The sequence below is a fragment of the Macaca mulatta genome, chromosome 4 (genome assembly GCF_049350105.2).
Source record: "Macaca mulatta isolate MMU2019108-1 chromosome 4, T2T-MMU8v2.0, whole genome shotgun sequence".
NCBI lineage: Eukaryota > Metazoa > Chordata > Mammalia > Primates > Cercopithecidae > Macaca > Macaca mulatta.
This window is the reverse complement of record NC_133409.1, coordinates 123,876,225-123,891,082: the sequence shown is the minus strand read 5'-3', so window position 1 is coordinate 123,891,082 and position 14,858 is coordinate 123,876,225.

Genomic DNA, 14,858 nt, shown 5'->3' with positions numbered 1-14,858 from the left:
TTAGCTTGACTTCTTTGTTTCCTATTTCTCAGGATTACTGTACCTTGTTGCCTGATTCTAGTGTTCAGAAAAGTGTTGATTTATAGATCATGTCTAGTTTTTCAGATGGGAGGATGAGTCCAGTCTCTTTTATTGTATTGTGGGTAGAATCTTATGTAATTAAATTTAACAATCTTTTCTCTTATGATACCTTGTAGTTGTGTTTTATTTAGCAAGGTCTCTAACACTCCGTTTGTGTGTGTGTGTGCGTGTGTGTGTGTGTCTGTGTGTGTGTGTTTCCATCAAGTTTTCTTTTAGTACTTTTTGGTTTGTCTTTCTGAAATTTATTTGGAGTAAAATATGAAGTGTAGAGCCAGGATCACTACTCTTCACTTTACAAATGCTGCAGGTTGGTGTACCTAGCCCCAGCTACCCCATTCAAACCAGCTTCTTCCACGCCTGTGTAAGGTTGCACAAAGTACTTGAGATCTCAGCCTGAACTGGAGGAGGAAACATAGATTCATAGCAGCAATATTGTGAACATGAGAGAAAGGCCTAGAGCATGTCAGAGACATTCACAATGCTGTTTTAGGGTCACTGATCCAATACCAGCAAACTGCACCTTTGATATGGAGAAAAGAAAATATCAATACATTGTTTAGAGGACTTTGAACGTTTATTTATGATTGATATGAACATTTTTGGGAAATCATATATTTTAAGGCTTCTTTTCTAAATTATGACTTTTTAGCAAAAATATACCATTTGGATTAACAATACTAAAATAAGAAATATACTAATAATGAAATGCTCTTTATACAATATGTGTTTTTCATACAGTTAGGACCAAACTATAGAAATAGTATTCTTACAGTAAAATACTTATTATTAACATTTTATTGTAACTGTTCTGGGGCAACTAAAATACTACAGTCATTTTGTTTTTATTATCCTAACATGTCGAACATGAGAGCTGTAAAAATTTTAGTCAAGGAATGAGAGTATTTTCCTCCCAATTTTTATTTCAATGATGATTTCACAAAAGTTAAACTTCACAGCAAAATTAGTATCATCAAACATGATAAGTAAATACTTGAGAATTACTTATTTTTAAAAGTCTCTCTTCATTAATGAAACTTCACTCATTATTTTTCTGATACATAAAGAAATCTCCTGTCTTGAAGGTAGAAGACACTGGACTGACTCCCAGAGAAAAGGCTGAATGTTAAATGTCCTCAGCTTGGTTAAAGCAGTCAGGGCAGGAGAAGGTGGCAGGGGTGAAGGGTCGTGGGATGAATAGTGGGGAGATTAGGTTACAAGGGAAGGCTAGGTTGGCACAAAAGCAATTGTGGTGTTTGCCATTACTTTAAACAGCAAACACCACAATTACTTTTGCAGCAACCTAATAGGTCGTTAATGGCACATTGCATCAACATTTTGTCAAGTGTTTGTGGTATTAGGTGCTTATTTTCACTGAAGAATTCAGAGTGATCTTTCCGCAAAACAGTACAGTAGTCAAAAGTGTGTGTGAGAGATTTTAGCGACAATTATGTGTCATGATTGCATTTGGAATTGAAAAGACAGTGTAGCTGTAAAATCCTGGACTTTTATAGAATGAATTTTGCAAGTCTCTAGTTTATTAGGTCACCCGCTTGTATCTCCACAGCAGTAAAGCTTTCAGTCGGGTAAAATGTTCCTGATATCATTGCCCTTGTATTCTACAGTTCATCTTAAAGTGCTTTTATCTGCCAGTAAAAATTTGCCTTATAAAAACGAAATTGGATTCATCAAAGAAGAAGTGTGGCTGCCCCATTGCGTTCGTGTCATAGTCATAGTGATAAGATATTTTTAGTGCGATAAAATCATCTTTTTACAGATTTGTCGGTAGTAAAGCAATTATAGTCAGATGCTTGGACAGGGAAACTATCTTCACCAATTAAATAAAGCAGATTCCAATTTACTGAGGGCAATGGGAAGAGGATTTTCTTTTTCTTTGCTCATTGTCTTCTTTAACATTTGGCTAGCACCTTCCTTTCGCCTCTAACATCTTATACTTTCCATGGGATTTACATGTTAGTGGTCATTTCCTCTCTCGGCCCAGGGGAAAGGTTGGTAATAGTTTTATCCCTATTCAAACAAGCACAAAGTGTGACAACTTGTCACAAAATATTAGTTGTTTTCATTCCCTGCAGCAGGAAGAGGGAGGTGGGCTCCAGTGCTAAGTTTAAATGCAGAATAAGCACATGCGTAGGCTCGGGATTACCAGTAGTATAGAGAACACATTGGCTATAGATAGAAACCTCCCGCCTTTGCTCTACTGTCCTCAGAACTTCTTTCAGGCTCTTAATTCTGTGCCCAGCTCAGTTCTGCTTACAGAACTCTGACCTCGACTAAATTTCTCTTTGGTAATGAAGAATAAACTATTTGGACTCCGTGTCTGGAAATGCTGGTATCTTCTTCCTATTCAAATTGTTAATACTATATTACGATTATTAGTAAATATGTGTGGTTGAAGTAGAGATACCGAGGAACCAAAGCAAACTCTTTAGAAAGGTTGTCTCAGCCTGAAACTGAAGACTGACCTCACAATTACCATTTTGTTTTGTCTTGTTTTGAGTCTCTATTTACTTTCTTTTCCACATGCTTTAGGTTGATCATTGTTTACTCAGCAATGCAGAAGAGATAGAGCCATAGGAAGAAATTACTATGGCAAATCATGATTGGACTGATGACTGCTAGTGACCGAATGTGATTTGAAACTACCTGCAAAGTTGGCAGGGTAAAAATTTATATAAGAAAATGCAAACTTTGTGTAATTAACCCCTGAGTTATGAGAATTTGACTCAACCCTGAGAATTTCTCTTGAATAGGGACATTGGGTAATCTTCTATTAATCCCCTAAGCATGACTCCAAAGACTGAAAATCTGAAAGGCAGGCCGGGTTCGGTGGCTCAGGTCTGTAATGCCCCTACTTTGGGAGGCCGAGGTGGGCTGATCGCCTGAGGTCAGGAGTTTGAGACCAGCCTGACCAACATGGAGAAACCCCGTCTCTGCTAAAATAAGAAAATTTGCCGGTCGTGGTGGCACAGGCCTGTAATCCTAGTTACTTGGGAGGCTGAGGCAGGAGAATCACTTGAACCCAGGAAGCGGAGATTGCCGTGAGCCGAGATCGCGCCATTGGGCTCCAGCATGGGTAACAAGAGTGAAACTGGGTCTCGAAAAAAAGAAAAGGAAAGAAAAGAAAAGAAAATGGTAAAGGCTTCTACTTGATGAAAGAAAACACAGATCTTATAGAAACAAAAGAGAACATCGATGGGTCAAATGTTTCTTAGCTAGGATTGAAGTAAACTTTGACAACTAATCACTTTTTATTTTATTTAAGAATTCCCAGCCAAGAGTAAAAGTGAGAGGTGAAGCCAGCCGGGCTTCTGGGTCAGGTAGGGACTTGGAGAACTTTCCTGTCTAGCTGAAGGATTGTAAATGCACCAATCATCCCTTTGTGTCTAGCTAAAGGATTGTAAATGCATCAATCAGCATTCTGTAAAATCACACCAATCAGCACTCTGTAAAATGGACCAATCAGCAGGATGTGGGCAGGGCCAAATAAGGGCATACAAGCTGGCCACCCAAGATAGCAGGGCAGCCCACTCCGGTCGCCTTCCATGCTGTGGAAGCTTTGTTCTTTCCCTCGTCTCCATAAATATTGCTGCTGCTGCTCACTCTTTGGGTCCATACTACCTTTATGAGCTGTAACATTTGCTGCAAAGGCCTGAGGCTTCACTTCTGTAGTCAGTGAGACCACGAACCCACTGGAAAGAAGAAACTCCATACACATCTGAACATCTGAAGGAACAAACTCTGGACACACCATCTTTAAGAGCTGTAACACTCACCTCAAGGGTCTGTGGCTTCATTCTTGAAGTCAGGGAGACCAAGAACCCACTGGAAAGAATAAATTCCGTACTCAAAAGTACAAACCTGACTTACAGGGCATATAATAAAAAAAAATAATAATACTATGAACTAATTTAGTACAAATAATGAAACATAATGTAGAAGGTAGGCACTTTAAATCTACATTATCAGGTTGGGTTTTCAAAACAGGGAGAGGAGACATCAAGCATTTAGAAATCAATAGGAATTCCCCTTTTCTACTTATCCCCAACACAAACTCTCTGCTTCAGTCAGGCTGTAGGGCATGTTCTTTCCAGACCATAGGTCGTTTTCTCTTTGCCATGCCTGGTACTGTGCACTGTGTCCTCGAAATGGGATGCTTGTGTTCTTTTTTTCTGTGATTTGGTGGTTTAATGATTCTGAGAAACCTCAATATCTTCTAACAAATTTTTTCTTTTGAGTTATTTAATCTGTGTTTCTGACCACAGAAATTAAAAATGTTAAGTAATATATGGCTAAATATATAAAATACAGCAAAAATGGCAAAATTAATGTCAAATTTGAATTAAAAGCATAAAGCATCCAGGACAAGTAGTGAAGACATAAAACCTATGAAATAATGCATGAAGTAAATATAATATTAAAATATGAGACAACTATAGTAGTATAAGGAAAAATAGAAATAAAAAAATTGACTTCAAAAATCTGAAAACATCACTTTGCTTTTGAGACAGCACAAGGAAACCGACATGGATATATATAGTATTAAAATAGAGAATCTGAATAACACTAAGGAGGCTTATTAAAGAGATATGCGGATAACTTTATGCCCAAGATCAGAAAGAGTATATGAAGTGCTCATGAATCTTCAAAAATTTACCGTTTAAAAATTTAAAAGAAAAATTATTAATTATATCAACCACACTCTCCCTTTTAAATCTAGACATAACAAAGGTGTAAAGGGAAAATGTCTCTAAACTTAGAGATTTTTAAAAAACAAATAAAAGGGAATCTTATTTTTTTAAAAAGATAATACTACAACTTTAAGTAATAAAAAATAAGTGAACCTCTTTTGGAATAGTAGTAAATTTATTATCTAAAAAGTTTTTCTATTAAAAGCAAAAGTGAAAATAGGTGGTAATATGTGAACTAAGCATTTAACTTAAAGAATTTGAAAAAAGTAATAAACCAAACATAAGAACAATAAATAGAAGAAAATAAGAAGCAAAAACTAGTTATTTAGAATGAACAATGAAAAATCATTGTTTTCGAAAATGATACATGCAAAAAAGCCTAGAAGGCCCATACAAGAGAAGAAATTTGAAACAAGAATATACAAATAGATACAGATACTAAAAATGAAAGTATATACTTCCAGAAAACTATAAAAATTCCTAAATTTAATCAGAATAAAATATAATGCCAGAATAGACCATTAAGCAGGTGAGTAAAATAGTGTTCAAAATATCACTAATAAAATGATTCAGAGAAGAGGTGGTTTTGATAGTTAAATTTCTTCAAAGTATAAAGAACAAAATTTCTATATCTTACAAAATGTTCCAGAACTTTAAAAAGATGGGAAAATAGCTTCTTTTTACAATTTTATAAAGCTAGTATAACATTCATGATCCAACAAAGATAAATCTTCATATTCCTTATGGTAATTATTATGTAACTTTTTGTTTTTTAACTGGTTTTTGTTTTAGAAGCACAAAGATAAATTTAAAGCTTAAAGATATATGTGGTTGCAGATTTGTAATAAACTTTTATTGGTCCTGTTTTTCTCTAGACTTCATTTTACATTTTAATGTATAATTTATGCATTCTTGTATAATTATAATTTTGTGTGTATTCTTGCTATAAGTCTTTTCAAATCTTTTCAGAATGAGATTTGGACAAAATTAATTCCTTTCTTCAAAAAACCATTTTATGTAAAACAAATTTTAAGCCCACAGAAAAACACGAGAATAGTAATATAAACTTCCTACGTTCTTGATCTATATTCACTGGTTGTTAACATGTAGCCACATTTTCAGTCTCTGTCACTCTCATAGAAAAATAGGTTGCATGTCAAGAATAAGAAATTTTCTACCATTCTACAAAATTTCTGTCATGCCCTTTTTCAATGAACTGATATCCCAGAGAAGTGTGATTCTGATTTGTATCACCACTGGTTAATTTTACTTGTTCTGGAATTTCACTGAGTCAAATAGTATCCACCTTTTTTGTTTCTAGTTTGAGATTCAGCTATATAGTTGCATATATAAGTTGTTTGTTTCTCTTTATTGCTGAGTAGAACACTATTTTGTAAAATAACACAGCTTATTTATTCTTTGGTGGACCTCTGGGCTGTTTACAGTTTGGGGCCAATATGAATAAAGCTATTATGAATTGAACAAGAATCTTTTTATATGGATATCATTTATTTAAGGGATCTTTATTTACCTCAATGAATTACTTTGACATCGTTGTTAAAGTCATTTGATCATATATGTGGAAGTCTAATTTTCACTCTATTTTGTTCCATTGGCCTATTTGTTCACCGTTTGCCACACTTACTTGACTATTGTAGGTTTATAGCAAATCTGGAGTCAGGTAGAATAAGCTTTTCAATTTTGTTCTTCTTGTTCTAGATTATTTAGGCTATTCTAGTTCCTTTGTTTTTTAAAAATAAATTTTTAAATTAGCTTTTAAACTTCTAGAAAGAATCTTGCTAATATTTTTATTGAACCTGTACTGAATATATGGATCAATTGGTGGAAAATTAATATCTTAACAATATTGAGTCTTCCAACCAATAAACACAGTGTATCTCTCATTTAATCCTTTTTAATTGAACTATAAAATGTTTCATAGTTTTTGCTGTAGATGTCTTATATATTTTTTTTATTATATTTTTGCATAACTGTTTAATGTTTTGTATGCTATTGTAGGTGGCATTTTTAAATTTCATGTTCAAATTTTTCATTGTGAGTATTCATAAATACAATTGATATTTATATTCTTTGTATCCTGTGTCATTGCTATATGTAGTTATTAGCTTTAGTACTTTTCTCATAGATTTCCTTAGAACTTTCTAAATAACATTATCATGTTATCCTCATGACAAAGATAAAGACAGTCTCAGTACTTCTTTTCCAATCTGTATGTCTATTCCTATCTTTTCTTGTCCCATTGCACTAGCGCTAGCTCTAGCACAATATCGAATAGAAGTGATGGAAGTATACAACCTTGTTTTGTTCCTGATCTTAAAAAGAAAGCGTTTACTATTTCACTGTTAAGTATTATATTAGCTCTAAGTTTTTCATGGATGCTCAAATAACTTGAGGAAATGTTCTTTTATTTCTTGTTTGTGGAGTTTTTAATATAAATGGGCAGTTATCAAAAACATCTATATGTAGTATTATATGACCTTTCTTCCTCAATCTGCTAACGTGATTAACTATATTGGCTGATTTGCATATGGTAAACTAACCTTGCATTGGTAGAATAAACCCCATTTAGTACAAAGTTTATCATTTTTTTTGTATATTGATGAATTTAATTTGCTTTTTTAAAGGATTTAGGCATCTATAATTTTAGGGATAATAAGAGGATGACTTAACAAACATACTCTCTAACAAGACATTTAAGATCATTAGAATAAAAATATACTAGCAATGTGAGTGCATACTTCTTGTTTAGTCATCTTACATAATACCTCCTCTAGGCTTATTTATTGACCCTTAGTGAACAGAATCTGAAGTAGAGATTGTGAATATTCAGTGGTATCAGAAATCACAATAAAACAACTTATTCTGAGTTTTGCATGTTTTTTTCATGAAAACAAGCAAAAAAAAAATTTTAAGCATAATTTTTGAAAGCATAACATTTGCTTTATAGCAAATTTTATAATTCTGTTGCAAATTTTCTTTTTCATATTGACACTTGTGATTTTTTCTATGTAGCTGTGTAGATGTATACCAAAATTGTAAATTTTCTTTGAAACTATTCTTGTATTTCTTTCATGGAGAAATAGATAATATGATGTAGAAATTATGTGATTTTATGGAGCATAGAAAAGAGCTGCAGCAAAACAACTTGAATGCAATGTTATTTTACACATAAGTAATCATTTTTACTTAAAACCCATTGTGGATTTATTCCTAGGACCATCTTCCATTCATTACATAAAAGAGTGATTTAAAAAAAAAAAGTTCAGTAAAACTAGAGAAACCATCAGACAGCTGTGATTTTTTAAAAGTCCTCAAAAATACATAAAATAGAGAAAAATGGTACTTCATCATTTATAAGCCTTCGTCCAGTGATGAAAGCATTTTACAGTGTTCCAAAACTCATGCAATAATAATTCAGTGTTGCTGGCTACCATCACGATCATGAGAAGGAAATACAAGGAAAGTTTGACTAAAATTATAATTATAGTACACGTAACTGTAGCTTTTGAGAAGCTATAGTTCTATCTTAGCTATTCTCTAAGATAAGAGGCTTAGAAAATATGATTTGCAAGATCTTTTTTGGACATCAGATGTACCACAACACTTTATAATAACTTATAATCATTGTGATGACTGAAGCATTATAAAGTCCTGAAATGTGCTTGAGTCATCAAATAAGTTATGGTAAAAATTTTTATTTTGCACATTTACTGTTTTTGCCCACTCAGCATCTATTCCGTCTCTTGGGAACAGCACTTAAATATTTCTTTGATATTCATTCTTCTCTCTCATAGTTCATTGCTTCAGAGTTGATATCAGGGGCTCAAGCTTATAATAATTGGTATAATTTGATTTCTCTGATTTCAGTGGTTCACTGGGTATCTAATTGATATCCAATTGATTCAATTAGACTCAACCCAAGATCTCTTATTTAGAAATTAGAGAACAATTAACTTCTGTGCTTATCATGAAAGAGAAAGCATGATGATCTGAGAGCTATTGGTAGCCGTCTCCAGACTATGAAGGGGAAGTTTATTGATGGTGGAGCCAACACTGAGATAACACTGAAAAACAAAGAACTAGAATTGAGGTCATAGTCACTTTGTTTGAACTTCTAAATCAAGCCTTGCCATAAGACACCAGAACCTTTGGATTTTTAGTTACTTAAATCCTTTATTTGCTAAGCCAGTTTGCTTTGGGTATTTGTTACTTATAATAAAAAAGATCCTGCTGATATTAATTGGGAAAATGCTTTAAGATACAGCTACACAAGCTTCAAGGAGCATGTGTCTCCTGATATGTGTATTTGTCCCAATATCAGAACATTGCCCCTTTAGTGGTGAATTCTCTTTCTGTTCAGTATATTTTCCCACCCTGCTTCTTTATGAAACAGATTCATTTTGGGGAAGAATATCTTCCATGTTTTCTACCTCGCTTCTTCTGGGACCAGCTTTCACTTTCTCTGAGGGAACTCCCTAGCTCTCTCTAAGTGGCTCTAATAATGCCTGTAATGACAATGTCCAAGACTTTTATGTTAGCTCAGGCCAATCAAAGAATCCAACATTCTTGGCAAGGTGACTAGTGCAAGACTGAACATAGTACTCTATAAAGGAATTAAAATTTTTCTTGATATCAATCTATGACATTTGGAAAAAGAAGGTTTTTTTTTTTTTTTCTACTTGAGGTTCTAGTCTGGGAGGATTTGAGTTTAGGGATCCAACGGCCATGTTCCCAGTCACTTGAAAGAAAATATATATGCCATAGGAAAGAATAAAGCCAGCCCAGAAAAAAAGAAAGAAAGAAAGCAGGAATGGGGGAGACAGAGGGCCCTGAAGATAGCATTCAAGACCAATATTCTCTATATGCCTGAAGCCAGCTTCATCCTTGAACTTCTCTGTTCTTCAGTTCATTACATTCCCTTTTGAGGTTAATCTAATATAAATAGGGTTTTTGCATTTCTGAAGTCCTGACTAATAATACATAAGAAAAATTGTTCAAATTTCTTTGTGCATAAAGATACCTTCTGACTAATTTAGCTGCACACCTGTTCATTTCACTTTCTCCTTGCCATTTTTATTCTGTTTTCAGCATTTGATGCTGTCATGAGTTGGGAAAACTGATAGCACTCCCTACTCCCCTACCAAAACTCTGTGCTGCGTATCACTCTCCTGATAGCAAGCCTCCTAATGAGGAAGCAGCCCCAGCTGGCTTTTTGAATCACAGCTTGGGTCTTATATCAACTAGTCTTAGCAGATACTTCTTTTGGAGCCGCCAAATCAAACATACTAGCATGCGTATGAATTGTGTTGTAACTGAAATCTCACCATCATTTTGCTGACCATGTGTCAAGACACAGTCAGCTGGTGCTAGGGAGACTATGAAGAGACAGCCTTTCTCTCTCTCTCTCTCTCTCTCTCTCTCTCTCTCTCTCTCTCTGCAATCAGGTTTCTGGGGGCAGAAGCTACTGTGAGAGCACATTCCCAGACCAACAGGAACACGTGCACTCACCTTGTGTAATACCAGCTTAATATTGCCTTTTACCCTTATTTTTATTGTATTTCAATAGAAAACGTACATTTTTCCACTTTGAAACATTCAGAAATAACACCAAGATTGGCATGGATGTCCCAGTCTTCCTCCATGTGGGGTCAGTCTAATACAATACTAGTACTGTACTAGTACTAGTTTTGGTCCCAGAGTTGAGGCCAAAAAAAAAAAGATATTTTTAATTTGACAGATTGTGGTTCTTTATGCTATAAGAACAATGGATTGGTTAACTTTCAGAATGTCATTGGTTATAGAACATATCTTTATATTAAACTGTCTCTGTCTTTCCCTGATTTCATCTTTCTCTCAAAGGCCCTTACACTGTTCCATGCACACACATCATTTTAAATGACCAGTCTCTGACTTCCAGAGATTGGTGTTACTATCTCATTATAGATGCTTAGAAAACTAACTGTAGTCATCTCTCCCATTCTTGCATTCAAATCTGTGCTTAAGAAACTGCATTTGCAAGCAATGGACTGCTTCATCCTTTGTCATCAATTTCTAGTTCATTTAATTGATGGATATTTATGAAGTGCATATTCTAAGCCAGACACCGTGGAAAGCAAGAAAAGGCCACACCCTACCATCATCAAACTAGTTGATAAAAGATGAGTTGGGAGCCCTTAGTTCCATTTCCATTTAGTTAAATGTCCATTTATTAGGGTTTTTAAATGGATTATCCTAATTATGATTCATATAACTACTGCTTGTTCACTTTGTAAATTTATAAAGCTGCATGCAAATATGAGTGATTAATTGTGTCAATAACTCTAAAAGCAACAGTAAGATAAAGAGGACATTCATTGCAGCTGCTGCTGTCTGTTTTGTATTCATTTCTCTCTCCCTTTCTCTACCTTCTCTTCTTTTGAGGTTACACAAATTTAAGAAAAATTAAAGTTTCTCTACCCTCCATGATGGTGAGTATGATTATTTTTGCATTGCCTGAGAATGTGAGAGTGATACTTTGTGGATCACATGATTTAAATTGGTAAAATTCACACTTATACTCAGATACAGTATTTTATTAAAAAGTGGAATCCTAGCACTTTGTGAGGCTGAGGTGGGAGGGTTGTTTGAGACCGGGAGTTTGAGACCACCCTGGGCAACACAGTGAGACCCCTGTCTCTACAAAAAAACAAAATCAAAATTAGCTGGACATGGTGGCACATGCCTGCAGTCCCAGTGGCTTGGGAGGCTGAGGTGATAAGATCACTTGAGCTCAGGAGGTCAAGGTTGCAGTAAGCCATCACTGTGCCACTGTACTCCAGCATGGCTGACAGGGCAAGACCCTGTCTCAAAAAAAGACTTGGAACCAACCCAAATGCCCATCAATGATAGACTGGAGAAAGAAACTTTGGCACATATACACCATGGAATACAATGTAGCCATAAAAGAATGAGTTCATGTCCTTCGCAGGAACATGGACGAAGCTGGAAACCATCATCCTCAGCAAGCTAACACAGGAACAGAAAACCAAACACTGCATGATCTCACTTACAAGTGGGAGTCGAACATGAGAACACATGGACACAGGGAGGGGAACATCACACACCGGAGCCTGTCGGGGGGTAGGGGGCAAGGGGAAGGAGAGCATTAGGATAAATACCTAATGCATGCGGGGCATAAAACATAGATGACAGGTTGATAGGTGCAACAAACCACCATGGCACATGTATACCTATGTAACAAACCTGCACGTTCAGCACATGTATCTCAGAACTTAGAGTAAAATAAAATAAAATAAAGTAGGTATCAAGATTTTATAGATATCAAGTTAATTTCACGATTGCAGTTAGATGGTTCAGATAATTCTAGCTTTGACCTTTTAGATTCTCAGAAAGAATGGAAGCCACTAGGGACACCTCTTGGGAGACAGCTTGCCTATTCAGGACAACACCTAAATGTCTTCTTATAGTTAAGAATAAGTATGTATTTCAGCAACTAAGTTTGAATAACTTTTTTATTGTTTGAGTAACATTTTCTAAGTTCAAGTAACATTTTCTTTACTTATTGTATAAGTTTCTCAGGATAATTTGACCTGAAAACACTATGAACTAGCTACATCACTCAAATATACTCAAAATATCCCTTTTTACTATTCGGATATAATTTGAGAAAACTATGGTCTGGATAGGAACAAGTTAAGGGGGCAAGGACTCCCAATCCCAGCAGTGGATCATTTTCTTTTTCTATGTCTTCCTTGCCCCAAGTATTTTGTAACAGAAGAAGAAAAATTCATTTGCCAAAAAGAGATGTTTATAGATGTTGGAAAATAATCTTTTTAGTGACATTTCACTTGGAGTTTTATTTTCCTCACAGAGGACTATAAATAATCTCTCCCACATTCCCTATGAGGATCCCTAGTCAGTCCCCATCACCAGCAGAGGAAGGAGGAAACCTTATGTATCTTTTCAAATTCCCAAATGTTCAACTGCTCAAAAACAGTCCCCTCATGGTAACAGAAAACCTGCCACTGAATGGGACTCTTGGATGTGGTTAAGTTTTATATATCCAAGAAACAGCTGCTGATAAACAAAATAGCAGCCAAATAGAAACAAATATTAGATGAAGAAGCTCAATAGTTTAGCCTATTTAATATGTGTTATTACCCACTTTTTTTGCATTCCTGGATTAGTCATTCTGCTCAACAGGCCTGGGGGACTAGGATCTTGAAAAATAAGTTGTAATAATGAAAAAAAATGGGGACTATTAAAACTATGGAGCACTTTTATGATGCAGAATTTCTTGGTGTTGAGTTTGCACTCCAGAAAGCTGCGAATACTAAAAATTCATTCACTACCAGACACAGGGAGATGTCTTGGGTATTGTCTCTTGGATACATAACAGCTCTGCGGTCTCCCAAGAGACCATCAGAATGACATTGACCTTGGTGCATCCAAAGTCTTATCTGAGAAAATAAATTCTGCGAGTTACTCTGAGATAAAAGATTTCTGGAGTCAAATAAATTTATCTATATATCATATCTCACTATTGAAGACTCAAACATGTTATATATAACATGTTATGGGATCTAAGAAGATATAAATTAAATAATCCTGTTTAACATTTGTTTCTCACAGTAGGACTTCTCTTCTTTGAAACATTTAATATCCTGTGGGCTTACTTTGGGAAATAGGGCTTATGTGAATTTTCTTTCTGGTATCTTTTGTCAATACTTATAAAGTACAGTCTATAAGCCAAACTACTTTTTTATGATGAGGAGACTGAGCTAACAATATGACATAGTTATTAAGTGAAAAAGCTGAAATTCATACTCTGGATATTTGGTGCTAAAGTCCAGACATTTGATGATTACATATCCAAGGTCTAATTTTCAACATTAAATTTTAAGGAACTTAATTCTGTTCAGAGTCATGAGATGCTTCATCTTTAGGCTTGGAGGAACATGAGACTAAATTCACAGATTAATGTTTCGAACCAGAATGATTACTTTATAATTTTCAATAAGAAATTGCCACCATACAGATTAGAACACTCAAAGGGCATCATTTACATTCTTTCTACAGGTAGAGACATATGGGAAGCCAGAACACATTTAAAATGTTGCAGGATGAGAATGAAATCACAACAATTAGAACACTGTTTCTCATACTGTGCTTCAGGGACTTGCACTTGTGGGGAAATAATGTGTCTTGGAATTCCTTCATCATTGATAGAGTGTCAAGTTTTCCCACAAAATTATCATCAGTAACAGGGAGACTGCACCAAAATGAAAGCTAAGAATACGTGCCTACTCACTTTCCCTTCTAAAAGCCAATAAAAATATATAAAAATTAATTTATTCAATGAATAAATCCATAAGTATGGAGAAGCTATATGGAATGTCATTAGAAAACCAAAACCATTATGAAATTTCCAAAACATAAAAAGCAAACATAAATGGATAAATGAAAAATAAAATGATAGGAAAACAAAATATAAAACATGATCCAAATACTTCTGAGGTAGGGATATTTCCTGTGGGAGAGAACATGGGGCATTGGTCAGGATGATTTCACTGGTGAGCTACATCTCGTGCACCTAGAGTAACTAAACTCTAGTAACTCCCTCTTTTCCCTTACTTGATCAAGCAGTGGTTTGTGTGTTCCTTGTTCACAAGATGAAGCAGGAAGCCAGATCAGGGACCACAGAACAGAATTATAAAATCAAGACAAGATACCAGGGAGTGATCTACCCATAAAACAATTTAAGTCACATCCCAAATTTACCACAGCCCTGCTCTTTTTTTTTGAGTAAACATCAGGGCAAGCAGTAATCATCAAAGGAAGGAAGGGGTCAAGGGAAAGCTTTCCCTTTGCCTTCTGAAAGTTTGCTGAAAATCAACTGACAAAGAGCAGATTAAAAGGAGAAAAGGGGTCAGGTGTGGTGACTGACAGCTATAATCCCAGTGCTTTGGGAGGCCAAGGCAAGAGAGGATCATGTGAGCCAAGAAATTCAAGAACAGCCTGGGCAACATAGAGAGACCCCCATCACTACAA